We start from the raw sequence: 24,178 nt of genomic DNA on the forward strand, positions 1-24,178 counted from the left end.
TACGTGTGCTGCTGAAATTTCAAATGCTTGAAATATCAATTAATTATTAAACTCTACATATTTGATTGCTAATATATGTAACCATATTAAGAATTAAAGTGTAGGTTGGTGTGCGTCCACATCATTTTTAGCTGATTTTTAGTTGCAGTGTTGCAGAGCCTGGATAGCTCAGTCGGTAGAGCATCAGACTTTTAATCTGAGGGTCCAGGGTTCAAGTCCCTGTTCAGGCGGTCGGCTACTTTAAAGAAAAAGTATTCTGATTGTACATTCTTTTTGTGTTCCACTGCATGATGAATAAGATATTCCATTACCAAAATTAAAAAAAAACGTCTTTCATGGAGAAGTGAAAAACCCATCTGTCTCATATATCAGATGATGATACACTAAACTTAAGTTGTATGCAGACTTACCAACTGTATCATGTAGTTTGACACGGTGAATAACTTTTACCCAATTCAATATTCAAAATATAGCCATGGTTATAGTATCCAATGAACTTTATAAAGTTGATCAACAGCTCAAAGCTCATTATTTCATTTCTGAATATCTGTGCACCTCACTCAAGCAGATTGGCTCTGTGGCGCAATGGATAGCGCATTGGACTTCTAGGTGAATGTCAAGAAGGTATTCAAAGGCTGTGGGTTCGAATCCCACCAGAGTCAGTTTTATCCCTGTGTATTTCATAACTATTTAAAGAAGTTATAAGCGATGCATGCATGCTTCTGCTTCACCAAAATCATTTGCTAAAAAAGGTCAGTAAAAGGAAGTCTATTTTAAAGAGACACCGTTCAATTTGGGTAATCTATGCAGAAGAGGAAATTGTCAGCTGTACTGATGAAAATATAATTTACTCGGAAGTAAGATTTTGGGCCCTTCCTTAATTTTACCATGTCAATAAACACATATGAATTTGACGTCAGCAAAAAAATGAGATAGTAGCAACTTCAGGACTAAAAATAAGGTTACATTTACTGAAGAAATTTCAAATGCTTGAAATATCAATTCATTATTATATTCTAGTGTATTTGGTACCTTCTTCAGGTAACCATCTTAAGAAACATAGCGTTAGTTGGGACACTGCCAAATTTTGATTAGGTGATTTTGAGGTTTGCTGTATCAGAGCCTGGATAGCTCAGTCGGTAGAGCATCAGACTTTTAATCTGAGGGTCCAGGGTTCAAGTCCCTGTTCAGGCGGTTTGTTTAAAGAAAATGTACTCTAATGACATGCTCTTTTCAGGATCCAATGAACGAGTAGTCCCATTAGAGTAATTGCAAGTTACTCTTAATGGAGCCATTAAATACCCATCGGTCGTGTACCATTTGACAAGAGTTAAGAAGACTTACCGCAACGGTATCATGTCGTTTGAGATGTTGATTATCTTTTCCCCAATTCAATGTTCAAAATGGAACCCTGCTTATAGTTTCCAAATCACTTTATAAAGTTGGTCAACCGCTGATAGCTCATCTTTTTATTTGAGAATTTCTGTTCACCTTGTTGAATCAGGTTGGATCTCTGGTGCAATGGATAGCGGCTTGGGGTTCTAGGCGAATGTAGAGAAAGCATTCAAAGTCTTTGGGTTGGAATACTAGCTGGGTCAGTTTTATCCCTCCTTTATCTTATAACTAATTGAAACAGTAACAAACAATGCCTGCTTCTGCATAACCAGAGACATTTACCAAAACGGCAGTGAAAGAAAGTCTATTTAAACAGACACTGTTTGCTTTGAAAATGTTGCATAATCTATGCCCAAGAGTAAATTTCCAGTTATACTGCTGGACATGTAATTTAGTACCTAGTAATAGTATTTGGCCTTTTACTAATTTCACAATGTCAATTTAGAGACATGATTTCTAAGTCAGCCGAAAATGAGATAGAACGAATTTCAGGATTTAAAATAGATTACGTGTGCTGCTGAAATTTCAAATGCTTGAAATATCAATTAATTATTAAACTCTACATATTTGATTGCTAATATATGTAACCATATTAAGAATTAAAGTGTAGGTTGGTGTGCGTCCACATCATTTTTAGCTGATTTTTAGTTGCAGTGTTGCAGAGCCTGGATAGCTCAGTCGGTAGAGCATCAGACTTTTAATCTGAGGGTCCAGGGTTCAAGTCCCTGTTCAGGCGGTCGGCTACTTTAAAGAAAAAGTATTCTGATTGTACATTCTTTTTGTGTTCCACTGCATGATGAATAAGATATTCCATTACCAAAATTAAAAAAAAACGTCTTTCATGGAGAAGTGAAAAACCCATCTGTCTCATATATCAGATGACGATACACTAAACTTAAGTTTTATGCAGACTTACCAACTGTATCATGTAGTTTGACACGGTGAATAACTTTTACCCAATTCAATATTCAAAATATAGCCATGGTTATAGTATCCAATGAACTTTATAAAGTTGATCAACAGCTCAAAGCTCATTATTTCATTTCTGAATATCTGTGCACCTCACTCAAGCAGATTGGCTCTGTGGCGCAATGGATAGCGCATTGGACTTCTAGGTGAATGTCAAGAAGGTATTCAAAGGCTGTGGGTTCGAATCCCACCAGAGTCAGTTTTATCCCTGTTTATTTCATAACTATTTAAAGAAGTTATAAGCGATGCATGCATGCTTCTGCTTCACCAAAATCATTTGCTAAAAAAGGTCAGTAAAAGGAAGTCTATTTTAAAGAGACACCGTTCAATTTGGGTAATCTATGCAGAAGAGGAAATTGTCAGCTGTACTGATGAAAATATAATTTACTCGGAAGTAAGATTTTGGGCCCTTCCTTAATTTTACCATGTCAATAAACACATATGAATTTGACGTCAGCAAAAAAATGAGATAGTAGCAACTTCAGGACTAAAAATAAGGTTACATTTACTGAAGAAATTTCAAATGCTTGAAATATCAATTCATTATTATATTCTAGTGTATTTGGTACCTTCTTCAGGTAACCATCTTAAGAAACATAGCATTAGTTGGGACGCTGCCAAATTTTGATTAGGTGATTTTGAGGTTTGCTGTATCAGAGCCTGGATAGCTCAGTCGGTAGAGCATCAGACTTTTAATCTGAGGGTCCAGGGTTCAAGTCCCTGTTCAGGCGGTTTGTTTAAAGAAAATGTACTCTAATGACATGCTCTTTTCAGGATCCAATGAACGAGTAGTCCCATTAGAGTAATTGCAAGTTACTCTTAATGGAGCCATTAAATACCCTTCGGTCGTGTACCATTTGACAAGAGTTAAGAAGACTTACCGCAACGGTATCATGTCGTTTGAGATGTTGATTATCTTTTCCCCAATTCAATGTTCAAAATGGAACCCTGCTTATAGTTTCCAAATCACTTTATAAAGTTGGTCAACCGCTGATAGCTCATCTTTTTATTTGAGAATTTCTGTTCACCTTGTTGAATCAGGTTGGATCTCTGGTGCAATGGATAGCGGCTTGGGGTTCTAGGCGAATGTAGAGAAAGCATTCAAAGTCTTTGGGTTGGAATACTAGCTGGGTCAGTTTTATCCCTCCTTTATCTTATAACTAATTGAAACAGTAACAAACAATGCCTGCTTCTGCATAACCAGAGACATTTACCAAAACGGCAGTGAAAGAAAGTCTATTTAAACAGACACTGTTTGCTTTGAAAATGTTGCATAATCTATGCCCAAGAGTAAATTTCCAGTTATACTGCTGGACATGTAATTTAGTACCTAGTAATAGTATTTGGCCTTTTACTAATTTCACAATGTCAATTTAGAGACATGATTTCTAAGTCAGCCGAAAATGAGATAGAACGAATTTCAGGATTTAAAATAGATTACGTGTGCTGCTGAAATTTCAAATGCTTGAAATATCAATTAATTATTAAACTCTACATATTTGATTGCTAATATATGTAACCATATTAAGAATTAAAGTGTAGGTTGGTGTGCGTCCACATCATTTTTAGCTGATTTTTAGTTGCAGTGTTGCAGAGCCTGGATAGCTCAGTCGGTAGAGCATCAGACTTTTAATCTGAGGGTCCAGGGTTCAAGTCCCTGTTCAGGCGGTCGGCTACTTTAAAGAAAAAGTATTCTGATTGTACATTCTTTTTGTGTTCCACTGCATGATGAATAAGATATTCCATTACCAAAATTAAAAAAAAACGTCTTTCATGGAGAAGTGAAAAACCCATCTGTCTCATATATCAGATGACGATACACTAAACTTAAGTTTTATGCAGACTTACCAACTGTATCATGTAGTTTGACACGGTGAATAACTTTTACCCAATTCAATATTCAAAATATAGCCATGGTTATAGTATCCAATGAACTTTATAAAGTTGATCAACAGCTCAAAGCTCATTATTTCATTTCTGAATATCTGTGCACCTCACTCAAGCAGATTGGCTCTGTGGCGCAATGGATAGCGCATTGGACTTCTAGGTGAATGTCAAGAAGGTATTCAAAGGCTGTGGGTTCGAATCCCACCAGAGTCAGTTTTATCCCTGTTTATTTCATAACTATTTAAAGAAGTTATAAGCGATGCATGCATGCTTCTGCTTCACCAAAATCATTTGCTAAAAAAGGTCAGTAAAAGGAAGTCTATTTTAAAGAGACACCGTTCAATTTGGGTAATCTATGCAGAAGAGGAAATTGTCAGCTGTACTGATGAAAATATAATTTACTCGGAAGTAAGATTTTGGGCCCTTCCTTAATTTTACCATGTCAATAAACACATATGAATTTGACGTCAGCAAAAAAATGAGATAGTAGCAACTTCAGGACTAAAAATAAGGTTACATTTACTGAAGAAATTTCAAATGCTTGAAATATCAATTCATTATTATATTCTAGTGTATTTGGTACCTTCTTCAGGTAACCATCTTAAGAAACATAGCGTTAGTTGGGACGCTGCCAAATTTTGATTAGGTGATTTTGAGGTTTGCTGTATCAGAGCCTGGATAGCTCAGTCGGTAGAGCATCAGACTTTTAATCTGAGGGTCCAGGGTTCAAGTCCCCGTTCAGGCGGTAGGCTACTTTAAAGAAAAAGTATTCTGATTGTACATTCTTTTTGTGTTCCACTGCATGATGAATAAGATATTCCATTACCAAAATTAAAAAAAAATGTCTTTCATGGAGAAGTGAAAAACCCATCTGTCTCATATATCAGATGATGATACACTAAACTTAAGTTGTATGCAGACTTACCAACTGTATCATGTAGTTTGACACGGTGAATAACTTTTACCCAATTCAATATTCAAAATATAGCCATGGTTATAGTATCCAATGAACTTTATAAAGTTGATCAACAGCTCAAAGCTCATTATTTCATTTCTGAATATCTGTGCACCTCACTCAAGCAGATTGGCTCTGTGGCGCAATGGATAGCGCATTGGACTTCTAGGTGAATGTCAAGAAGGTATTCAAAGGCTGTGGGTTCGAATCCCACCAGAGTCAGTTTTATCCCTGTGTATTTCATAACTATTTAAAGAAGTTATAAGCGATGCATGCATGCTTCTGCTTCACCAAAATCATTTGCTAAAAAAGGTCAGTAAAAGGAAGTCTATTTTAAAGAGACACCGTTCAATTTGGGTAATCTATGCAGAAGAGGAAATTGTCAGCTGTACTGATGAAAATATAATTTACTCGGAAGTAAGATTTTGGGCCCTTCCTTAATTTTACCATGTCAATAAACACATATGAATTTGACGTCAGCAAAAAAATGAGATAGTAGCAACTTCAGGACTAAAAATAAGGTTACATTTACTGAAGAAATTTCAAATGCTTGAAATATCAATTCATTATTATATTCTAGTGTATTTGGTACCTTCTTCAGGTAACCATCTTAAGAAACATAGCGTTAGTTGGGACACTGCCAAATTTTGATTAGGTGATTTTGAGGTTTGCTGTATCAGAGCCTGGATAGCTCAGTCGGTAGAGCATCAGACTTTTAATCTGAGGGTCCAGGGTTCAAGTCCCTGTTCAGGCGGTTTGTTTAAAGAAAATGTACTCTAATGACATTCTCTTTTCAGGATCCAATGAACGAGTAGTCCCATTAGAGTAATTGCAAGTTACTCTTAATGGAGCCATTAAATACCCATCGGTCGTGTACCATTTGACAAGAGTTAAGAAGACTTACCGCAACGGTATCATGTCGTTTGAGATGTTGATTATCTTTTCCCCAATTCAATGTTCAAAATGGAACCCTGCTTATAGTTTTCAAATCACTTTATAAAGTTGGTCAACCGCTGATAGCTCATCTTTTTATTTGAGAATTTCTGTTCACCTTGTTGAATCAGGTTGGATCTCTGGTGCAATGGATAGCGGCTTGGGGTTCTAGGCGAATGTAGAGAAAGCATTCAAAGTCTTTGGGTTGGAATACTAGCTGGGTCAGTTTTATCCCTCCTTTATCTTATAACTAATTGAAACAGTAACAAACAATGCCTGCTTCTGCATAACCAGAGACATTTACCAAAACGGCAGTGAAAGAAAGTCTATTTAAACAGACACTGTTTGCTTTGAAAATGTTGCATAATCTATGCCCAAGAGTAAATTTCCAGTTATACTGCTGGACATGTAATTTAGTACCTAGTAATAGTATTTGGCCTTTTACTAATTTCACAATGTCAATTTAGAGACATGATTTCTAAGTCAGCCGAAAATGAGATAGAACGAATTTCAGGATTTAAAATAGATTACGTGTGCTGCTGAAATTTCAAATGCTTGAAATATCAATTAATTATTAAACTCTACATATTTGATTGCTAATATATGTAACCATATTAAGAATTAAAGTGTAGGTTGGTGTGCGTCCACATCATTTTTAGCTGATTTTTAGTTGCAGTGTTGCAGAGCCTGGATAGCTCAGTCGGTAGAGCATCAGACTTTTAATCTGAGGGTCCAGGGTTCAAGTCCCTGTTCAGGCGGTCGGCTACTTTAAAGAAAAAGTATTCTGATTGTACATTCTTTTTGTGTTCCACTGCATGATGAATAAGATATTCCATTACCAAAATTAAAAAAAAACGTCTTTCATGGATAAGTGAAAAACCCATCTGTCTCATATATCAGATGATGATACACTAAACTTAAGTTGTATGCAGACTTACCAACTGTATCATGTAGTTTGACACGGTGAATAACTTTTACCCAATTCAATATTCAAAATATAGCCATGGTTATAGTATCCAATGAACTTTATAAAGTTGATCAACAGCTCAAAGCTCATTATTTCATTTCTGAATATCTGTGCACCTCACTCAAGCAGATTGGCTCTGTGGCGCAATGGATAGCGCATTGGACTTCTAGGTGAATGTCAAGAAGGTATTCAAAGGCTGTGGGTTCGAATCCCACCAGAGTCAGTTTTATCCCTGTGTATTTCATAACTATTTAAAGAAGTTATAAGCGATGCATGCATGCTTCTGCTTCACCAAAATCATTTGCTAAAAAAGGTCAGTAAAAGGAAGTCTATTTTAAAGAGACACCGTTCAATTTGGGTAATCTATGCAGAAGAGGAAATTGTCAGCTGTACTGATGAAAATATAATTTACTCGGAAGTAAGATTTTGGGCCCTTCCTTAATTTTACCATGTCAATAAACACATATGAATTTGACGTCAGCAAAAAAATGAGATAGTAGCAACTTCAGGACTAAAAATAAGGTTACATTTACTGAAGAAATTTCAAATGCTTGAAATATCAATTCATTATTATATTCTAGTGTATTTGGTACCTTCTTCAGGTAACCATCTTAAGAAACATAGCGTTAGTTGGGACACTGCCAAATTTTGATTAGGTGATTTTGAGGTTTGCTGTATCAGAGCCTGGATAGCTCAGTCGGTAGAGCATCAGACTTTTAATCTGAGGGTCCAGGGTTCAAGTCCCTGTTCAGGCGGTTTGTTTAAAGAAAATGTACTCTAATGACATGCTCTTTTCAGGATCCAATGAACGAGTAGTCCCATTAGAGTAATTGCAAGTTACTCTTAATGGAGCCATTAAATACCCATCGGTCGTGTACCATTTGACAAGAGTTAAGAAGACTTACCGCAACGGTATCATGTCGTTTGAGATGTTGATTATCTTTTCCCCAATTCAATGTTCAAAATGGAACCCTGCTTATAGTTTCCAAATCACTTTATAAAGTTGGTCAACCGCTGATAGCTCATCTTTTTATTTGAGAATTTCTGTTCACCTTGTTGAATCAGGTTGGATCTCTGGTGCAATGGATAGCGGCTTGGGGTTCTAGGCGAATGTAGAGAAAGCATTCAAAGTCTTTGGGTTGGAATACTAGCTGGGTCAGTTTTATCCCTCCTTTATCTTATAACTAATTGAAACAGTAACAAACAATGCCTGCTTCTGCATAACCAGAGACATTTACCAAAACGGCAGTGAAAGAAAGTCTATTTAAACAGACACTGTTTGCTTTGAAAATGTTGCATAATCTATGCCCAAGAGTAAATTTCCAGTTATACTGCTGGACATGTAATTTAGTACCTAGTAATAGTATTTGGCCTTTTACTAATTTCACAATGTCAATTTAGAGACATGATTTCTAAGTCAGCCGAAAATGAGATAGAACGAATTTCAGGATTTAAAATAGATTACGTGTGCTGCTGAAATTTCAAATGCTTGAAATATCAATTAATTATTAAACTCTACATATTTGATTGCTAATATATGTAACCATATTAAGAATTAAAGTGTAGGTTGGTGTGCGTCCACATCATTTTTAGCTGATTTTTAGTTGCAGTGTTGCAGAGCCTGGATAGCTCAGTCGGTAGAGCATCAGACTTTTAATCTGAGGGTCCAGGGTTCAAGTCCCTGTTCAGGCGGTCGGCTACTTTAAAGAAAAAGTATTCTGATTGTACATTCTTTTTGTGTTCCACTGCATGATGAATAAGATATTCCATTACCAAAATTAAAAAAAAACGTCTTTCATGGAGAAGTGAAAAACCCATCTGTCTCATATATCAGATGACGATACACTAAACTTAAGTTTTATGCAGACTTACCAACTGTATCATGTAGTTTGACACGGTGAATAACTTTTACCCAATTCAATATTCAAAATATAGCCATGGTTATAGTATCCAATGAACTTTATAAAGTTGATCAACAGCTCAAAGCTCATTATTTCATTTCTGAATATCTGTGCACCTCACTCAAGCAGATTGGCTCTGTGGCGCAATGGATAGCGCATTGGACTTCTAGGTGAATGTCAAGAAGGTATTCAAAGGCTGTGGGTTCGAATCCCACCAGAGTCAGTTTTATCCCTGTTTATTTCATAACTATTTAAAGAAGTTATAAGCGATGCATGCATGCTTCTGCTTCACCAAAATCATTTGCTAAAAAAGGTCAGTAAAAGGAAGTCTATTTTAAAGAGACACCGTTCAATTTGGGTAATCTATGCAGAAGAGGAAATTGTCAGCTGTACTGATGAAAATATAATTTACTCGGAAGTAAGATTTTGGGCCCTTCCTTAATTTTACCATGTCAATAAACACATATGAATTTGACGTCAGCAAAAAAATGAGATAGTAGCAACTTCAGGACTAAAAATAAGGTTACATTTACTGAAGAAATTTCAAATGCTTGAAATATCAATTCATTATTATATTCTAGTGTATTTGGTACCTTCTTCAGGTAACCATCTTAAGAAACATAGCGTTAGTTGGGACGCTGCCAAATTTTGATTAGGTGATTTTGAGGTTTGCTGTATCAGAGCCTGGATAGCTCAGTCGGTAGAGCATCAGACTTTTAATCTGAGGGTCCAGGGTTCAAGTCCCCGTTCAGGCGGTAGGCTACTTTAAAGAAAAAGTATTCTGATTGTACATTCTTTTTGTGTTCCACTGCATGATGAATAAGATATTCCATTACCAAAATTAAAAAAAAATGTCTTTCATGGAGAAGTGAAAAACCCATCTGTCTCATATATCAGATGATGATACACTAAACTTAAGTTGTATGCAGACTTACCAACTGTATCATGTAGTTTGACACGGTGAATAACTTTTACCCAATTCAATATTCAAAATATAGCCATGGTTATAGTATCCAATGAACTTTATAAAGTTGATCAACAGCTCAAAGCTCATTATTTCATTTCTGAATATCTGTGCACCTCACTCAAGCAGATTGGCTCTGTGGCGCAATGGATAGCGCATTGGACTTCTAGGTGAATGTCAAGAAGGTATTCAAAGGCTGTGGGTTCGAATCCCACCAGAGTCAGTTTTATCCCTGTGTATTTCATAACTATTTAAAGAAGTTATAAGCGATGCATGCATGCTTCTGCTTCACCAAAATCATTTGCTAAAAAAGGTCAGTAAAAGGAAGTCTATTTTAAAGAGACACCGTTCAATTTGGGTAATCTATGCAGAAGAGGAAATTGTCAGCTGTACTGATGAAAATATAATTTACTCGGAAGTAAGATTTTGGGCCCTTCCTTAATTTTACCATGTCAATAAACACATATGAATTTGACGTCAGCAAAAAAATGAGATAGTAGCAACTTCAGGACTAAAAATAAGGTTACATTTACTGAAGAAATTTCAAATGCTTGAAATATCAATTCATTATTATATTCTAGTGTATTTGGTACCTTCTTCAGGTAACCATCTTAAGAAACATAGCGTTAGTTGGGACACTGCCAAATTTTGATTAGGTGATTTTGAGGTTTGCTGTATCAGAGCCTGGATAGCTCAGTCGGTAGAGCATCAGACTTTTAATCTGAGGGTCCAGGGTTCAAGTCCCTGTTCAGGCGGTTTGTTTAAAGAAAATGTACTCTAATGACATTCTCTTTTCAGGATCCAATGAACGAGTAGTCCCATTAGAGTAATTGCAAGTTACTCTTAATGGAGCCATTAAATACCCATCGGTCGTGTACCATTTGACAAGAGTTAAGAAGACTTACCGCAACGGTATCATGTCGTTTGAGATGTTGATTATCTTTTCCCCAATTCAATGTTCAAAATGGAACCCTGCTTATAGTTTTCAAATCACTTTATAAAGTTGGTCAACCGCTGATAGCTCATCTTTTTATTTGAGAATTTCTGTTCACCTTGTTGAATCAGGTTGGATCTCTGGTGCAATGGATAGCGGCTTGGGGTTCTAGGCGAATGTAGAGAAAGCATTCAAAGTCTTTGGGTTGGAATACTAGCTGGGTCAGTTTTATCCCTCCTTTATCTTATAACTAATTGAAACAGTAACAAACAATGCCTGCTTCTGCATAACCAGAGACATTTACCAAAACGGCAGTGAAAGAAAGTCTATTTAAACAGACACTGTTTGCTTTGAAAATGTTGCATAATCTATGCCCAAGAGTAAATTTCCAGTTATACTGCTGGACATGTAATTTAGTACCTAGTAATAGTATTTGGCCTTTTACTAATTTCACAATGTCAATTTAGAGACATGATTTCTAAGTCAGCCGAAAATGAGATAGAACGAATTTCAGGATTTAAAATAGATTACGTGTGCTGCTGAAATTTCAAATGCTTGAAATATCAATTAATTATTAAACTCTACATATTTGATTGCTAATATATGTAACCATATTAAGAATTAAAGTGTAGGTTGGTGTGCGTCCACATCATTTTTAGCTGATTTTTAGTTGCAGTGTTGCAGAGCCTGGATAGCTCAGTCGGTAGAGCATCAGACTTTTAATCTGAGGGTCCAGGGTTCAAGTCCCTGTTCAGGCGGTCGGCTACTTTAAAGAAAAAGTATTCTGATTGTACATTCTTTTTGTGTTCCACTGCATGATGAATAAGATATTCCATTACCAAAATTAAAAAAAAACGTCTTTCATGGATAAGTGAAAAACCCATCTGTCTCATATATCAGATGATGATACACTAAACTTAAGTTGTATGCAGACTTACCAACTGTATCATGTAGTTTGACACGGTGAATAACTTTTACCCAATTCAATATTCAAAATATAGCCATGGTTATAGTATCCAATGAACTTTATAAAGTTGATCAACAGCTCAAAGCTCATTATTTCATTTCTGAATATCTGTGCACCTCACTCAAGCAGATTGGCTCTGTGGCGCAATGGATAGCGCATTGGACTTCTAGGTGAATGTCAAGAAGGTATTCAAAGGCTGTGGGTTCGAATCCCACCAGAGTCAGTTTTATCCCTGTGTATTTCATAACTATTTAAAGAAGTTATAAGCGATGCATGCATGCTTCTGCTTCACCAAAATCATTTGCTAAAAAAGGTCAGTAAAAGGAAGTCTATTTTAAAGAGACACCGTTCAATTTGGGTAATCTATGCAGAAGAGGAAATTGTCAGCTGTACTGATGAAAATATAATTTACTCGGAAGTAAGATTTTGGGCCCTTCCTTAATTTTACCATGTCAATAAACACATATGAATTTGACGTCAGCAAAAAAATGAGATAGTAGCAACTTCAGGACTAAAAATAAGGTTACATTTACTGAAGAAATTTCAAATGCTTGAAATATCAATTCATTATTATATTCTAGTGTATTTGGTACCTTCTTCAGGTAACCATCTTAAGAAACATAGCGTTAGTTGGGACACTGCCAAATTTTGATTAGGTGATTTTGAGGTTTGCTGTATCAGAGCCTGGATAGCTCAGTCGGTAGAGCATCAGACTTTTAATCTGAGGGTCCAGGGTTCAAGTCCCTGTTCAGGCGGTTTGTTTAAAGAAAATGTACTCTAATGACATGCTCTTTTCAGGATCCAATGAACGAGTAGTCCCATTAGAGTAATTGCAAGTTACTCTTAATGGAGCCATTAAATACCCATCGGTCGTGTACCATTTGACAAGAGTTAAGAAGACTTACCGCAACGGTATCATGTCGTTTGAGATGTTGATTATCTTTTCCCCAATTCAATGTTCAAAATGGAACCCTGCTTATAGTTTCCAAATCACTTTATAAAGTTGGTCAACCGCTGATAGCTCATCTTTTTATTTGAGAATTTCTGTTCACCTTGTTGAATCAGGTTGGATCTCTGGTGCAATGGATAGCGGCTTGGGGTTCTAGGCGAATGTAGAGAAAGCATTCAAAGTCTTTGGGTTGGAATACTAGCTGGGTCAGTTTTATCCCTCCTTTATCTTATAACTAATTGAAACAGTAACAAACAATGCCTGCTTCTGCATAACCAGAGACATTTACCAAAACGGCAGTGAAAGAAAGTCTATTTAAACAGACACTGTTTGCTTTGAAAATGTTGCATAATCTATGCCCAAGAGTAAATTTCCAGTTATACTGCTGGACATGTAATTTAGTACCTAGTAATAGTATTTGGCCTTTTACTAATTTCACAATGTCAATTTAGAGACATGATTTCTAAGTCAGCCGAAAATGAGATAGAACGAATTTCAGGATTTAAAATAGATTACGTGTGCTGCTGAAATTTCAAATGCTTGAAATATCAATTAATTATTAAACTCTACATATTTGATTGCTAATATATGTAACCATATTAAGAATTAAAGTGTAGGTTGGTGTGCGTCCACATCATTTTTAGCTGATTTTTAGTTGCAGTGTTGCAGAGCCTGGATAGCTCAGTCGGTAGAGCATCAGACTTTTAATCTGAGGGTCCAGGGTTCAAGTCCCTGTTCAGGCGGTCGGCTACTTTAAAGAAAAAGTATTCTGATTGTACATTCTTTTTGTGTTCCACTGCATGATGAATAAGATATTCCATTACCAAAATTAAAAAAAAACGTCTTTCATGGAGAAGTGAAAAACCCATCTGTCTCATATATCAGATGATGATACACTAAACTTAAGTTGTATGCAGACTTACCAACTGTATCATGTAGTTTGACACGGTGAATAACTTTTACCCAATTCAATATTCAAAATATAGCCATGGTTATAGTATCCAATGAACTTTATAAAGTTGATCAACAGCTCAAAGCTCATTATTTCATTTCTGAATATCTGTGCACCTCACTCAAGCAGATTGGCTCTGTGGCGCAATGGATAGCGCATTGGACTTCTAGGTGAATGTCAAGAAGGTATTCAAAGGCTGTGGGTTCGAATCCCACCAGAGTCAGTTTTATCCCTGTGTATTTCATAACTATTTAAAGAAGTTATAAGCGATGCATGCATGCTTCTGCTTCACCAAAATCATTTGCTAAAAAAGATCAGTAAAAGGAAGTCTATTTTAAAGAGACACCGTTCAATTTGGGTAATCTATGCAGAAGAGGAAATTGTCAGCTGTACTGATGAAAATATAATTTACTCGGAAGTAAGATTTTGGGCCCTTCCTTAATTTTACCATGTCAATAAACACATATGAATTTGACGTCAGCAAAAAAATGAGATAGTAGCAACTTCAGGACTAAAAATAAGGTTACATTTACTGAAGAAATTTCAAATGCTTGAAATATCAATTCATTATTATATTCTAGTGTATTTGGTACCTTCTTCAGGTAACCATCTTAAGAAACATAGCGTTAGTTGGGACACTGCCAAATTTTGATTAGGTGATTTTGAGGTTTGCTGTATCAGAGCCTGGATAGCTCAGTCGGTAGAGCATCAGACTTTTAATCTGAGGGTCCAGGGTTCAAGTCCCTGTTCAGGCGGTTTGTTTAAAGAAAATGTACTCTAATGACATGCTCTTTTCAGGATCCAATGAACGAGTAGTCCCATTAGAGTAATTGCAAGTTACTCTTAATGGAGCCATTAAATACCCATCGGTCGTGTACCATTTGACAAGAGTTAAGAAGACTTACCGCAACGGTATCATGTCGTTTGAGATGTTGATTATCTTTTCCCCAATTCAATGTTCAAAATGGAACCCTGCTTATAGTTTCCAAATCACTTTATAAAGTTGGTCAACCGCTGATAGCTCATCTTTTTATTTGAGAATTTCTGTTCACCTTGTTGAATCAGGTTGGATCTCTGGTGCAATGGATAGCGGCTTGGGGTTCTAGGCGAATGTAGAGAAAGCATTCAAAGTCTTTGGGTTGGAATACTAGCTGGGTCAGTTTTATCCCTCCTTTATCTTATAACTAATTGAAACAGTAACAAACAATGCCTGCTTCTGCATAACCAGAGACATTTACCAAAACGGCAGTGAAAGAAAGTCTATTTAAACAGACACTGTTTGCTTTGAAAATGTTGCATAATCTATGCCCAAGAGTAAATTTCCAGTTATACTGCTGGACATGTAATTTAGTACCTAGTAATAGTATTTGGCCTTTTACTAATTTCACAATGTCAATTTAGAGACATGATTTCTAAGTCAGCCGAAAATGAGATAGAACGAATTTCAGGATTTAAAATAGATTACGTGTGCTGCTGAAATTTCAAATGCTTGAAATATCAATTAATTATTAAACTCTACATATTTGATTGCTAATATATGTAACCATATTAAGAATTAAAGTGTAGGTTGGTGTGCGTCCACATCATTTTTAGCTGATTTTTAGTTGCAGTGTTGCAGAGCCTGGATAGCTCAGTCGGTAGAGCATCAGACTTTTAATCTGAGGGTCCAGGGTTCAAGTCCCTGTTCAGGCGGTCGGCTACTTTAAAGAAAAAGAATTCTGATTGTACATTCTTTTTGTGTTCCACTGCATGATGAATAAGATATTCCATTACCAAAATTAAAAAAAAACGTCTTTCATGGAGAAGTGAAAAACCCATCTGTCTCATATATCAGATGACGATACACTAAACTTAAGTTTTATGCAGACTTACCAACTGTATCATGTAGTTTGACACGGTGAATAACTTTTACCCAATTCAATATTCAAAATATAGCCATGGTTATAGTATCCAATGAACTTTATAAAGTTGATCAACAGCTCAAAGCTCATTATTTCATTTCTGAATATCTGTGCACCTCACTCAAGCAGATTGGCTCTGTGGCGCAATGGATAGCGCATTGGACTTCTAGGTGAATGTCAAGAAGGTATTCAAAGGCTGTGGGTTCGAATCCCACCAGAGTCAGTTTTATCCCTGTTTATTTCATAACTATTTAAAGAAGTTATAAGCGATGCATGCATGCTTCTGCTTCACCAAAATCATTTGCTAAAAAAGGTCAGTAAAAGGAAGTCTATTTTAAAGAGACACCGTTCAATTTGGGTAATCTATGCAGAAGAGGAAATTGTCAGCTGTACTGATGAAAATATAATTTACTCGGAAGTAAGATTTTGGGCCCTTCCTTAATTTTACCATGTCAATAAACACATATGAATTTGACGTCAGCAAAAAAATGAGATAGTAGCAACTTCAGGACTAAAAATAAGGTTACATTTACTGAAGAAATTTCAAATGCTTGAAATATCAATTCATTATTATATTCTAGTGTATTTGGTACCTTCTTCAGGTAACCATCTTAAGAAACATAGCGTTAGTTGGGACGCTGCCAAATTTTGATTAGGTGATTTTGAGGTTTGCTGTATCAGAGCCTGGATAGCTCAGTCGGTAGAGCATCAGACTTTTAATCTGAGGGTCCAGGGTTCAAGTCCCCGTTCAGGCGGTAGGCTACTTCAAAGAAAAAGTATTCTGATTGTACATTCTTTTTGTGTTCCACTGCATGATGAATAAGATATTCCATTACCAAAATTAAAAAAAAATGTCTTTCATGGAGAAGTGAAAAACCCATCTGTCTCATATATCAGATGATGATACACTAAACTTAAGTTGTATGCAGACTTACCAACTGTATCATGTAGTTTGACACGGTGAATAACTTTTACCCAATTCAATATTCAAAATATAGCCATGGTTATAGTATCCAATGAACTTTATAAAGTTGATCAACAGCTCAAAGCTCATTATTTCATTTCTGAATATCTGTGCACCTCACTCAAGCAGATTGGCTCTGTGGCGCAATGGATAGCGCATTGGACTTCTAGGTGAATGTCAAGAAGGTATTCAAAGGCTGTGGGTTCGAATCCCACCAGAGTCAGTTTTATCCCTGTTTATTTCATAACTATTTAAAGAAGTTATAAGCGATGCATGCATGCTTCTGCTTCACCAAAATCATTTGCTAAAAAAGGTCAGTAAAAGGAAGTCTATTTTAAAGAGACACCGTTCAATTTGGGTAATCTATGCAGAAGAGGAAATTGTCAGCTGTACTGATGAAAATATAATTTACTCGGAAGTAAGATTTTGGGCCCTTCCTTAATTTTACCATGTCAATAAACACATATGAATTTGACGTCAGCAAAAAAATGAGATAGTAGCAACTTCAGGACTAAAAATAAGGTTACATTTACTGAAGAAATTTCAAATGCTTGAAATATCAATTCATTATTATATTCTAGTGTATTTGGTACCTTCTTCAGGTAACCATCTTAAGAAACATAGCGTTAGTTGGGACACTGCCAAATTTTGATTAGGTGATTTTGAGGTTTGCTGTATCAGAGCCTGGATAGCTCAGTCGGTAGAGCATCAGACTTTTAATCTGAGGGTCCAGGGTTCAAGTCCCTGTTCAGGCGGTTTGTTTAAAGAAAATGTACTCTAATGACATGCTCTTTTCAGGATCCAATGAACGAGTAGTCCCATTAGAGTAATTGCAAGTTACTCTTAATGGAGCCATTAAATACCCATCGGTCGTGTACCATTTGACAAGAGTTAAGAAGACTTACCGCAACGGTATCATGTCGTTTGAGATGTTGATTATCTTTTCCCCAATTCAATGTTCAAAATGGAACCCTGCTTATAGTTTCCAAATCACTTTATAAAGTTGGTCAACCGCTGATAGCTCATCTTTTTATTTGAGAATTTCTGTTCACCTTGTTGAATCAGGTTGGATCTCTGGTGCAATGGATAGCGGCTTGGGGTTCTAGGCGAATGTAGAGAAAGCATTCAAAGTCTTTGGGTTGGAATACTAGCTGGGTCAGTTTTATCCCTCCTTTATCTTATAACTAATTGAAACAGTAACAAACAATGCCTGCTTCTGCATAACCAGAGACATTTACCAAAACGGCAGTGAAAGAAAGTCTATTTAAACAGACACTGTTTGCTTTGAAAATGTTGCATAATCTATGCCCAAGAGTAAATTTCCAGTTATACTGCTGGACATGTAATTTAGTACCTAGTAATAGTATTTGGCCTTTTACTAATTTCACAATGTCAATTTAGAGACATGATTTCTAAGTCAGCCGAAAATGAGATAGAACGAATTTCAGGATTTAAAATAGATTACGTGTGCTGCTGAAATTTCAAATGCTTGAAATATCAATTAATTATTAAACTCTACATATTTGATTGCTAATATATGTAACCATATTAAGAATTAAAGTGTAGGTTGGTGTGCGTCCACATCATTTTTAGCTGATTTTTAGTTGCAGTGTTGCAGAGCCTGGATAGCTCAGTCGGTAGAGCATCAGACTTTTAATCTGAGGGTCCAGGGTTCAAGTCCCTGTTCAGGCGGTCGGCTACTTTAAAGAAAAAGAATTCTGATTGTACATTCTTTTTGTGTTCCACTGCATGATGAATAAGATATTCCATTACCAAAATTAAAAAAAAACGTCTTTCATGGAGAAGTGAAAAACCCATCTGTCTCATATATCAGATGACGATACACTAAACTTAAGTTTTATGCAGACTTACCAACTGTATCATGTAGTTTGACACGGTGAATAACTTTTACCCAATTCAATATTCAAAATATAGCCATGGTTATAGTATCCAATGAACTTTATAAAGTTGATCAACAGCTCAAAGCTCATTATTTCATTTCTGAATATCTGTGCACCTCACTCAAGCAGATTGGCTCTGTGGCGCAATGGATAGCGCATTGGACTTCTAGGTGAATGTCAAGAAGGTATTCAAAGGCTGTGGGTTCGAATCCCACCAGAGTCAGTTTTATCCCTGTTTATTTCATAACTATTTAAAGAAGTTATAAGCGATGCATGCATGCTTCTGCTTCACCAAAATCATTTGCTAAAAAAGGTCAGTAAAAGGAAGTCTATTTTAAAGAGACACCGTTCAATTTGGGTAATCTATGCAGAAGAGGAAATTGTCAGCTGTACTGATGAAAATATAATTTACTCGGAAGTAAGATTTTGGGCCCTTCCTTAATTTTACCATGTCAATAAACACATATGAATTTGACGTCAGCAAAAAAATGAGATAGTAGCAACTTCAGGACTAAAAATAAGGTTACATTTACTGAAGAAATTTCAAATGCTTGAAATATCAATTCATTATTATATTCTAGTGTATTTGGTACCTTCTTCAGGTAACCATCTTAAGAAACATAGCGTTAGTTGGGACGCTGCCAAATTTTGATTAGGTGATTTTGAGGTTTGCTGTATCAGAGCCTGGATAGCTCAGTCGGTAGAGCATCAGACTTTTAATCTGAGGGTCCAGGGTTCAAGTCCCCGTTCAGGCGGTAGGCTACTTCAAAGAAAAAGTATTCTGATTGTACATTCTTTTTGTGTTCCACTGCATGATGAATAAGATATTCCATTACCAAAATTAAAAAAAAATGTCTTTCATGGAGAAGTGAAAAACCCATCTGTCTCATATATCAGATGATGATACACTAAACTTAAGTTGTATGCAGACTTACCAACTGTATCATGTAGTTTGACACGGTGAATAACTTTTACCCAATTCAATATTCAAAATATAGCCATGGTTATAGTATCCAATGAACTTTATAAAGTTGATCAACAGCTCAAAGCTCATTATTTCATTTCTGAATATCTGTGCACCTCACTCAAGCAGATTGGCTCTGTGGCGCAATGGATAGCGCATTGGACTTCTAGGTGAATGTCAAGAAGGTATTCAAAGGCTGTGGGTTCGAATCCCACCAGAGTCAGTTTTATCCCTGTTTATTTCATAACTATTTAAAGAAGTTATAAGCGATGCATGCATGCTTCTGCTTCACCAAAATCATTTGCTAAAAAAGGTCAGTAAAAGGAAGTCTATTTTAAAGAGACACCGTTCAATTTGGGTAATCTATGCAGAAGAGGAAATTGTCAGCTGTACTGATGAAAATATAATTTACTCGGAAGTAAGATTTTGGGCCCTTCCTTAATTTTACCATGTCAATAAACACATATGAATTTGACGTCAGCAAAAAAATGAGATAGTAGCAACTTCAGGACTAAAAATAAGGTTACATTTACTGAAGAAATTTCAAATGCTTGAAATATCAATTCATTATTATATTCTAGTGTATTTGGTACCTTCTTCAGGTAACCATCTTAAGAAACATAGCGTTAGTTGGGACACTGCCAAATTTTGATTAGGTGATTTTGAGGTTTGCTGTATCAGAGCCTGGATAGCTCAGTCGGTAGAGCATCAGACTTTTAATCTGAGGGTCCAGGGTTCAAGTCCCTGTTCAGGCGGTTTGTTTAAAGAAAATGTACTCTAATGACATGCTCTTTTCAGGATCCAATGAACGAGTAGTCCCATTAGAGTAATTGCAAGTTACTCTTAATGGAGCCATTAAATACCCATCGGTCGTGTACCATTTGACAAGAGTTAAGAAGACTTACCGCAACGGTATCATGTCGTTTGAGATGTTGATTATCTTTTCCCCAATTCAATGTTCAAAATGGAACCCTGCTTATAGTTTCCAAATCACTTTATAAAGTTGGTCAACCGCTGATAGCTCATCTTTTTATTTGAGAATTTCTGTTCACCTTGTTGAATCAGGTTGGATCTCTGGTGCAATGGATAGCGGCTTGGGGTTCTAGGCGAATGTAGAGAAAGCATTCAAAGTCTTTGGGTTGGAATACTAGCTGGGTCAGTTTTATCCCTCCTTTATCTTATAACTAATTGAAACAGTAACAAACAATGCCTGCTTCTGCATAACCAGAGACATTTACCAAAACGGCAGTGAAAGAAAGTCTATTTAAACAGACACTGTTTGCTTTGAAAATGTTGCATAATCTATGCCCAAGAGTAAATTTCCAGTTATACTGCTGGACATGTAATTTAGTACCTAGTAATAGTATTTGGCCTTTTACTAATTTCACAATGTCAATTTAGAGACATGATTTCTAAGTCAGCCGAAAATGAGATAGAACGAATTTCAGGATTTAAAATAGATTACGTGTGCTGCTGAAATTTCAAATGCTTGAAATATCAATTAATTATTAAACTCTACATATTTGATTGCTAATATATGTAACCATATTAAGAATTAAAGTGTAGGTTGGTGTGCGTCCACATCATTTTTAGCTGATTTTTAGTTGCAGTGTTGCAGAGCCTGGATAGCTCAGTCGGTAGAGCATCAGACTTTTAATCTGAGGGTCCAGGGTTCAAGTCCCTGTTCAGGCGGTCGGCTACTTTAAAGAAAAAGAATTCTGATTGTACATTCTTTTTGTGTTCCACTGCATGATGAATAAGATATTCCATTACCAAAATTAAAAAAAAACGTCTTTCATGGAGAAGTGAAAAACCCATCTGTCTCATATATCAGATGACGATACACTAAACTTAAGTTTTATGCAGACTTACCAACTGTATCATGTAGTTTGACACGGTGAATAACTTTTACCCAATTCAATATTCAAAATATAGCCATGGTTATAGTATCCAATGAACTTTATAAAGTTGATCAACAGCTCAAAGCTCATTATTTCATTTCTGAATATCTGTGCACCTCACTCAAGCAGATTGGCTCTGTGGCGCAATGGATAGCGCATTGGACTTCTAGGTGAATGTCAAGAAGGTATTCAAAGGCTGTGGGTTCGAATCCCACCAGAGTCAGTTTTATCCCTGTTTATTTCATAACTATTTAAAGAAGTTATAAGCGATGCATGCATGCTTCTGCTTCACCAAAATCATTTGCTAAAAAAGGTCAGTAAAAGGAAGTCTATTTTAAAGAGACACCGTTCAATTTGGGTAATCTATGCAGAAGAGGAAATTGTCAGCTGTACTGATGAAAATATAATTTACTCGGAAGTAAGATTTTGGGCCCTTCCTTAATTTTACCATGTCAATAAACACATATGAATTTGACGTCAGCAAAAAAATGAGATAGTAGCAACTTCAGGACTAAAAATAAGGTTACATTTACTGAAGAAATTTCAAATGCTTGAAATATCAATTCATTATTATATTCTAGTGTATTTGGTACCTTCTTCAGGTAACCATCTTAAGAAACATAGCGTTAGTTGGGACGCTGCCAAATTTTGATTAGGTGATTTTGAGGTTTGCTGTATCAGAGCCTGGATAGCTCAGTCGGTAGAGCATCAGACTTTTAATCTGAGGGTCCAGGGTTCAAGTCCCCGTTCAGGCGGTAGGCTACTTCAAAGAAAAAGTATTCTGATTGTACATTCTTTTTGTGTTCCACTGCATGATGAATAAGATATTCCATTACCAAAATTAAAAAAAAATGTCTTTCATGGAGAAGTGAAAAACCCATCTGTCTCATATATCAGATGATGATACACTAAACTTAAGTTGTATGCAGACTTACCAACTGTATCATGTAGTTTGACACGGTGAATAACTTTTACCCAATTCAATATTCAAAATATAGCCATGGTTATAGTATCCAATGAACTTTATAAAGTTGATCAACAGCTCAAAGCTCATTATTTCATTTCTGAATATCTGTGCACCTCACTCAAGCAGATTGGCTCTGTGGCGCAATGGATAGCGCATTGGACTTCTAGGTGAATGTCAAGAAGGTATTCAAAGGCTGTGGGTTCGAATCCCACCAGAGTCAGTTTTATCCCTGTTTATTTCATAACTATTTAAAGAAGTTATAAGCGATGCATGCATGCTTCTGCTTCACCAAAATCATTTGCTAAAAAAGGTCAGTAAAAGGAAGTCTATTTTAAAGAGACACCGTTCAATTTGGGTAATCTATGCAGAAGAGGAAATTGTCAGCTGTACTGATGAAAATATAATTTACTCGGAAGTAAGATTTTGGGCCCTTCCTTAATTTTACCATGTCAATAAACACATATGAATTTGACGTCAGCAAAAAAATGAGATAGTAGCAACTTCAGGACTAAAAATAAGGTTACATTTACTGAAGAAATTTCAAATGCTTGAAATATCAATTCATTATTATATTCTAGTGTATTTGGTACCTTCTTCAGGTAACCATCTTAAGAAACATAGCGTTAGTTGGGACACTGCCAAATTTTGATTAGGTGATTTTGAGGTTTGCTGTATCAGAGCCTGGATAGCTCAGTCGGTAGAGCATCAGACTTTTAATCTGAGGGTCCAGGGTTCAAGTCCCTGTTCAGGCGGTTTGTTTAAAGAAAATGTACTCTAATGACATGCTCTTTTCAGGATCCAATGAACGAGTAGTCCCATTAGAGTAATTGCAAGTTACTCTTAATGGAGCCATTAAATACCCATCGGTCGTGTACCATTTGACAAGAGTTAAGAAGACTTACCGCAACGGTATCATGTCGTTTGAGATGTTGATTATCTTTTCCCCAATTCAATGTTCAAAATGGAACCCTGCTTATAGTTTCCAAATCACTTTATAAAGTTGGTCAACCGCTGATAGCTCATCTTTTTATTTGAGAATTTCTGTTCACCTTGTTGAATCAGGTTGGATCTCTGGTGCAATGGATAGCGGCTTGGGGTTCTAGGCGAATGTAGAGAAAGCATTCAAAGTCTTTGGGTTGGAATACTAGCTGGGTCAGTTTTATCCCTCCTTTATCTTATAACTAATTGAAACAGTAACAAACAATGCCTGCTTCTGCATAACCAGAGACATTTACCAAAACGGCAGTGAAAGAAAGTCTATTTAAACAGACACTGTTTGCTTTGAAAATGTTGCATAATCTATGCCCAAGAGTAAATTTCCAGTTATACTGCTGGACATGTAATTTAGTACCTAGTAATAGTATTTGGCCTTTTACTAATTTCACAATGTCAATTTAGAGACATGATTTCTAAGTCAGCCGAAAATGAGATAGAACGAATTTCAGGATTTAAAATAGATTACGTGTGCTGCTGAAATTTCAAATGCTTGAAATATCAATTAATTATTAAACTCTACATATTTGATTGCTAATATATGTAACCATATTAAGAATTAAAGTGTAGGTTGGTGTGCGTCCACATCATTTTTAGCTGATTTTTAGTTGCAGTGTTGCAGAGCCTGGATAGCTCAGTCGGTAGAGCATCAGACTTTTAATCTGAGGGTCCAGGGTTCAAGTCCCTGTTCAGGCGGTCGGCTACTTTAAAGAAAAAGAATTCTGATTGTACATTCTTTTTGTGTTCCACTGCATGATGAATAAGATATTCCATTACCAAAATTAAAAAAAAACGTCTTTCATGGAGAAGTGAA

At 36.1% G+C, this 24,178-nt stretch overlaps 36 non-coding genes across 36 annotated transcripts; all 36 read left to right on the top strand.

The window, feature by feature from the left end:
• Window positions 1–157: 157 nt before the first annotated feature.
• TRNAK-UUU (transfer RNA lysine (anticodon UUU)) lies at window positions 158–230 on the top strand. The gene has a single exon. It is a non-coding gene; the product is annotated as a tRNA-Lys (tRNA).
• A 341-nt stretch (window positions 231–571) lies between these two features.
• TRNAR-UCU (transfer RNA arginine (anticodon UCU)) lies at window positions 572–662 on the top strand. Its single transcript is given in 2 exon segments — window positions 572–608; window positions 627–662. It is a non-coding gene; the product is annotated as a tRNA-Arg (tRNA).
• Window positions 663–1,121: 459 nt separating this feature from the next.
• TRNAK-UUU (transfer RNA lysine (anticodon UUU)) lies at window positions 1,122–1,194 on the top strand. The gene has a single exon. It is a non-coding gene; the product is annotated as a tRNA-Lys (tRNA).
• An 864-nt stretch (window positions 1,195–2,058) lies between these two features.
• TRNAK-UUU (transfer RNA lysine (anticodon UUU)) lies at window positions 2,059–2,131 on the top strand. Its single transcript has one exon. It is a non-coding gene; the product is annotated as a tRNA-Lys (tRNA).
• A 341-nt stretch (window positions 2,132–2,472) lies between these two features.
• TRNAR-UCU (transfer RNA arginine (anticodon UCU)) lies at window positions 2,473–2,563 on the top strand. The gene is given in 2 exon segments: window positions 2,473–2,509; window positions 2,528–2,563. It is a non-coding gene; the product is annotated as a tRNA-Arg (tRNA).
• Window positions 2,564–3,022: 459 nt separating this feature from the next.
• Window positions 3,023–3,095, top strand: TRNAK-UUU (transfer RNA lysine (anticodon UUU)). Its single transcript has one exon. It is a non-coding gene; the product is annotated as a tRNA-Lys (tRNA).
• An 864-nt stretch (window positions 3,096–3,959) lies between these two features.
• On the top strand, window positions 3,960–4,032 carry TRNAK-UUU (transfer RNA lysine (anticodon UUU)). The gene has a single exon. It is a non-coding gene; the product is annotated as a tRNA-Lys (tRNA).
• A 341-nt stretch (window positions 4,033–4,373) lies between these two features.
• Window positions 4,374–4,464, top strand: TRNAR-UCU (transfer RNA arginine (anticodon UCU)). The gene is given in 2 exon segments: window positions 4,374–4,410; window positions 4,429–4,464. It is a non-coding gene; the product is annotated as a tRNA-Arg (tRNA).
• Window positions 4,465–5,337: 873 nt separating this feature from the next.
• TRNAR-UCU (transfer RNA arginine (anticodon UCU)) lies at window positions 5,338–5,428 on the top strand. Its single transcript is given in 2 exon segments — window positions 5,338–5,374; window positions 5,393–5,428. It is a non-coding gene; the product is annotated as a tRNA-Arg (tRNA).
• A 459-nt stretch (window positions 5,429–5,887) lies between these two features.
• On the top strand, window positions 5,888–5,960 carry TRNAK-UUU (transfer RNA lysine (anticodon UUU)). The gene has a single exon. It is a non-coding gene; the product is annotated as a tRNA-Lys (tRNA).
• An 864-nt stretch (window positions 5,961–6,824) lies between these two features.
• Window positions 6,825–6,897, top strand: TRNAK-UUU (transfer RNA lysine (anticodon UUU)). The gene has a single exon. It is a non-coding gene; the product is annotated as a tRNA-Lys (tRNA).
• Window positions 6,898–7,238: 341 nt separating this feature from the next.
• Window positions 7,239–7,329, top strand: TRNAR-UCU (transfer RNA arginine (anticodon UCU)). Its single transcript is given in 2 exon segments — window positions 7,239–7,275; window positions 7,294–7,329. It is a non-coding gene; the product is annotated as a tRNA-Arg (tRNA).
• Window positions 7,330–7,788: 459 nt separating this feature from the next.
• On the top strand, window positions 7,789–7,861 carry TRNAK-UUU (transfer RNA lysine (anticodon UUU)). Its single transcript has one exon. It is a non-coding gene; the product is annotated as a tRNA-Lys (tRNA).
• An 864-nt stretch (window positions 7,862–8,725) lies between these two features.
• On the top strand, window positions 8,726–8,798 carry TRNAK-UUU (transfer RNA lysine (anticodon UUU)). Its single transcript has one exon. It is a non-coding gene; the product is annotated as a tRNA-Lys (tRNA).
• Window positions 8,799–9,139: 341 nt separating this feature from the next.
• On the top strand, window positions 9,140–9,230 carry TRNAR-UCU (transfer RNA arginine (anticodon UCU)). Its single transcript is given in 2 exon segments — window positions 9,140–9,176; window positions 9,195–9,230. It is a non-coding gene; the product is annotated as a tRNA-Arg (tRNA).
• An 873-nt stretch (window positions 9,231–10,103) lies between these two features.
• Window positions 10,104–10,194, top strand: TRNAR-UCU (transfer RNA arginine (anticodon UCU)). Its single transcript is given in 2 exon segments — window positions 10,104–10,140; window positions 10,159–10,194. It is a non-coding gene; the product is annotated as a tRNA-Arg (tRNA).
• Window positions 10,195–10,653: 459 nt separating this feature from the next.
• Window positions 10,654–10,726, top strand: TRNAK-UUU (transfer RNA lysine (anticodon UUU)). The gene has a single exon. It is a non-coding gene; the product is annotated as a tRNA-Lys (tRNA).
• An 864-nt stretch (window positions 10,727–11,590) lies between these two features.
• On the top strand, window positions 11,591–11,663 carry TRNAK-UUU (transfer RNA lysine (anticodon UUU)). Its single transcript has one exon. It is a non-coding gene; the product is annotated as a tRNA-Lys (tRNA).
• Window positions 11,664–12,004: 341 nt separating this feature from the next.
• Window positions 12,005–12,095, top strand: TRNAR-UCU (transfer RNA arginine (anticodon UCU)). Its single transcript is given in 2 exon segments — window positions 12,005–12,041; window positions 12,060–12,095. It is a non-coding gene; the product is annotated as a tRNA-Arg (tRNA).
• Window positions 12,096–12,554: 459 nt separating this feature from the next.
• On the top strand, window positions 12,555–12,627 carry TRNAK-UUU (transfer RNA lysine (anticodon UUU)). The gene has a single exon. It is a non-coding gene; the product is annotated as a tRNA-Lys (tRNA).
• Window positions 12,628–13,491: 864 nt separating this feature from the next.
• Window positions 13,492–13,564, top strand: TRNAK-UUU (transfer RNA lysine (anticodon UUU)). The gene has a single exon. It is a non-coding gene; the product is annotated as a tRNA-Lys (tRNA).
• Window positions 13,565–13,905: 341 nt separating this feature from the next.
• Window positions 13,906–13,996, top strand: TRNAR-UCU (transfer RNA arginine (anticodon UCU)). The gene is given in 2 exon segments: window positions 13,906–13,942; window positions 13,961–13,996. It is a non-coding gene; the product is annotated as a tRNA-Arg (tRNA).
• A 459-nt stretch (window positions 13,997–14,455) lies between these two features.
• On the top strand, window positions 14,456–14,528 carry TRNAK-UUU (transfer RNA lysine (anticodon UUU)). The gene has a single exon. It is a non-coding gene; the product is annotated as a tRNA-Lys (tRNA).
• Window positions 14,529–15,392: 864 nt separating this feature from the next.
• On the top strand, window positions 15,393–15,465 carry TRNAK-UUU (transfer RNA lysine (anticodon UUU)). Its single transcript has one exon. It is a non-coding gene; the product is annotated as a tRNA-Lys (tRNA).
• Window positions 15,466–15,806: 341 nt separating this feature from the next.
• Window positions 15,807–15,897, top strand: TRNAR-UCU (transfer RNA arginine (anticodon UCU)). Its single transcript is given in 2 exon segments — window positions 15,807–15,843; window positions 15,862–15,897. It is a non-coding gene; the product is annotated as a tRNA-Arg (tRNA).
• Window positions 15,898–16,770: 873 nt separating this feature from the next.
• Window positions 16,771–16,861, top strand: TRNAR-UCU (transfer RNA arginine (anticodon UCU)). Its single transcript is given in 2 exon segments — window positions 16,771–16,807; window positions 16,826–16,861. It is a non-coding gene; the product is annotated as a tRNA-Arg (tRNA).
• A 459-nt stretch (window positions 16,862–17,320) lies between these two features.
• TRNAK-UUU (transfer RNA lysine (anticodon UUU)) lies at window positions 17,321–17,393 on the top strand. Its single transcript has one exon. It is a non-coding gene; the product is annotated as a tRNA-Lys (tRNA).
• An 864-nt stretch (window positions 17,394–18,257) lies between these two features.
• TRNAK-UUU (transfer RNA lysine (anticodon UUU)) lies at window positions 18,258–18,330 on the top strand. Its single transcript has one exon. It is a non-coding gene; the product is annotated as a tRNA-Lys (tRNA).
• Window positions 18,331–18,671: 341 nt separating this feature from the next.
• Window positions 18,672–18,762, top strand: TRNAR-UCU (transfer RNA arginine (anticodon UCU)). Its single transcript is given in 2 exon segments — window positions 18,672–18,708; window positions 18,727–18,762. It is a non-coding gene; the product is annotated as a tRNA-Arg (tRNA).
• An 873-nt stretch (window positions 18,763–19,635) lies between these two features.
• Window positions 19,636–19,726, top strand: TRNAR-UCU (transfer RNA arginine (anticodon UCU)). The gene is given in 2 exon segments: window positions 19,636–19,672; window positions 19,691–19,726. It is a non-coding gene; the product is annotated as a tRNA-Arg (tRNA).
• A 459-nt stretch (window positions 19,727–20,185) lies between these two features.
• On the top strand, window positions 20,186–20,258 carry TRNAK-UUU (transfer RNA lysine (anticodon UUU)). The gene has a single exon. It is a non-coding gene; the product is annotated as a tRNA-Lys (tRNA).
• Window positions 20,259–21,122: 864 nt separating this feature from the next.
• TRNAK-UUU (transfer RNA lysine (anticodon UUU)) lies at window positions 21,123–21,195 on the top strand. Its single transcript has one exon. It is a non-coding gene; the product is annotated as a tRNA-Lys (tRNA).
• A 341-nt stretch (window positions 21,196–21,536) lies between these two features.
• TRNAR-UCU (transfer RNA arginine (anticodon UCU)) lies at window positions 21,537–21,627 on the top strand. Its single transcript is given in 2 exon segments — window positions 21,537–21,573; window positions 21,592–21,627. It is a non-coding gene; the product is annotated as a tRNA-Arg (tRNA).
• An 873-nt stretch (window positions 21,628–22,500) lies between these two features.
• Window positions 22,501–22,591, top strand: TRNAR-UCU (transfer RNA arginine (anticodon UCU)). The gene is given in 2 exon segments: window positions 22,501–22,537; window positions 22,556–22,591. It is a non-coding gene; the product is annotated as a tRNA-Arg (tRNA).
• A 459-nt stretch (window positions 22,592–23,050) lies between these two features.
• TRNAK-UUU (transfer RNA lysine (anticodon UUU)) lies at window positions 23,051–23,123 on the top strand. Its single transcript has one exon. It is a non-coding gene; the product is annotated as a tRNA-Lys (tRNA).
• An 864-nt stretch (window positions 23,124–23,987) lies between these two features.
• On the top strand, window positions 23,988–24,060 carry TRNAK-UUU (transfer RNA lysine (anticodon UUU)). The gene has a single exon. It is a non-coding gene; the product is annotated as a tRNA-Lys (tRNA).
• Window positions 24,061–24,178: the final 118 nt, after the last annotated feature.

This window comes from Triturus cristatus, chromosome 4_1 (genome assembly GCF_964204655.1).
Source record: "Triturus cristatus chromosome 4_1, aTriCri1.1, whole genome shotgun sequence".
NCBI lineage: Eukaryota > Metazoa > Chordata > Amphibia > Caudata > Salamandridae > Triturus > Triturus cristatus.